Source organism: Chinchilla lanigera, unplaced genomic scaffold (genome assembly GCF_000276665.1).
Source record: "Chinchilla lanigera isolate Chin_1 unplaced genomic scaffold, ChiLan1.0 scaffold00060, whole genome shotgun sequence".
NCBI classification, from domain to species: Eukaryota; Metazoa; Chordata; class Mammalia; order Rodentia; family Chinchillidae; genus Chinchilla; species Chinchilla lanigera.
In genome coordinates this window covers 4,132,872-4,134,935 of record NW_004955461.1, presented here as the reverse complement: position 1 = coordinate 4,134,935, position 2,064 = coordinate 4,132,872, and the positions used below count along the sequence as shown (strand labels likewise).

Here is a 2,064-nt window from a genome sequence, read left to right as displayed (position 1 = left end):
TTTTTTTTTTTCTCCGGTACCGGGAACCGAACTCATGACCTTGCACTTGCCAGGCAGGCGCTTTGCCGCTGAGCTAAATCCCCAGCCCCGAAGAGAAGTCATTCTTAGTGGGAATCTGCCAGCCCAGGGGGCAATGAGAATAGAGTATGCCCCAGCCAAGCAGTGCTTCTCACCTCTCTCTCCTACCTGCCTCCTAGTGTGAAAAGCCTAAGACAACCTGTGAAGGAGAGAAAGAGTGGATGAGAAAAGAAAGAAGCTGATCAAGATATCTCTGTCATTGCAGCTACTACCTGTAAAGTAGGATCTTGAGTTGACAAAGAAAGGAATTTTAACATTTTATTAGTAGATAGGGTGACACATGACTTTCATTACTGGGCTGAATTATTTGATAGGATGCTAATTTAAATTTTTAGATGGAACTGTTTTTATGCCTGGAAGTGACTTGAAAACAAAAGGAGAGGGGGTGCTGAATTACTTACAATTTTTGTACTTTGTGATGTTAAATTGATATACATTCTAGTAGAATTTTTAAATTTTGTACTTTGAATTTTGTTCTTTTCCTCATCTAGGCTCATGCAGTACAAAGTTCTCTTGTGATGCTGGGAAGTAGCTGCAAGCCTCAGCCCCAGGGGCCATGAAATCATAAGCAAAACAACTGGAACTCTGCAGTGCAGTTTTGACACTATTTTTGGAAATAAATATTCAATAAATTAGATGGGATATTCATCATGAAACAGAGCTTTGCTGGATAATTTCACCCAACTGTAGGATAATATATTCTAGATATGTTTAAGGTAGATGAGGCTAAGCTATGATATTCATAGACTAGTTGTGCACACTGTATTTATACTATCGGTATTTTCAATTTGTGAAGGGTTTATCAGAGTATAATCCCATTGTAAGTCCAGGAATACCCGTCTATGTAAGATCTGCTGTGATCTGGAAAAATTAGGGCCCTGCCTCAAGAAGTCCATTATAGAAACGGATTCCAACATGGACAATTAGAGATTAGAGATACATGGAGGAAGTCACCAAAAAAATCTTGGAATTCTGAAACAAGGGAGGCAATCACACATAGACACATAAAGTCAATATGAAAGATGAATCCTCTAGATCAAACCAAATATCTGAATTCTTCAAAAAGGAAAACAGCACTACTGCTGGTCCATGCCTTTACCTGGAAGCATGCAACCTTTCCAGCGGTTCTAACAGCCCGAGGAAAGGAAACAGCAGGATGGGAGCAGACTCCTGGGATAGGCTATTACATACACATCCTCTCATACAGGAGAGGAAACCCAGCACGGGGACAACTGTGTTTGGGGTCCCAGAGAAGCCATCAAGAATAGCTGGAGAAAAAGAGGACAGTCACATGAAAACGACAGCCACTCCCCATCATCATCCTCCCAACACTGGGGAACACTGTGTTCCAACAGCATCCTACCCCCCATCCTCTCCCTGGCATCAACAAAGGAAACCCCCCTTAGGCATAGAGAAGTTGAATACCACAAACTGTGGGTGGCACTGGGACCAACAGATTACATCCCTGAGGGACAGTGCAGAGATGAAGCTGGGATTTACTCAGTAGTAAGGGGAGGGAGAGTAGGAGGTCATTGGTGGAAGTTGAAGGAAAGCCAGCTTTTGGGCAAACTAGTTTACACCCTCCTCTTCCCAAATTAATTGAGGTGGTTGGACTTTGAGATAGAGACAAAGATATGCAGTTATCCATGCCTGAAGCAGAACTTACAGACAAAAGGTAAGTCAAGGGAGCCTGACAGCCCCTGTGATGCCCAGGGGGGCAGTCAAGAAGGGTGCAAGCAGACAGGGAAACTGAAGCTGCTGCACACAAGTGGACTATGGCTGCAGTGGGCAGGAACCGTGCAGACACTCTGGTCCTGTCATACCGTGCCCATGTTGGGTTTCTGTGTGTTTTCCAGCTTGTGTGTCTCCTCTGAGTTCTCTCCAATCTTTCTTTCTTTCTTTCTTTTTCTTTCTTTCTTTCTTTCTTTCTTTCTTTCTTTCTTTCTTTCTTTCTTTCTTTCTTTCTTTCTTCCTTCCTTCTTTCCT

At 43.0% G+C, this 2,064-nt stretch overlaps 1 long non-coding RNA gene across 1 annotated transcript in view; it reads right to left on the bottom strand.

Annotated features, from left to right (window-relative positions):
- Positions 1–2,064, bottom strand: part of LOC102006222 — a 22,685-nt gene that overhangs the window by 6,746 nt on the left and 13,875 nt on the right. The window lies entirely within an intron of this gene.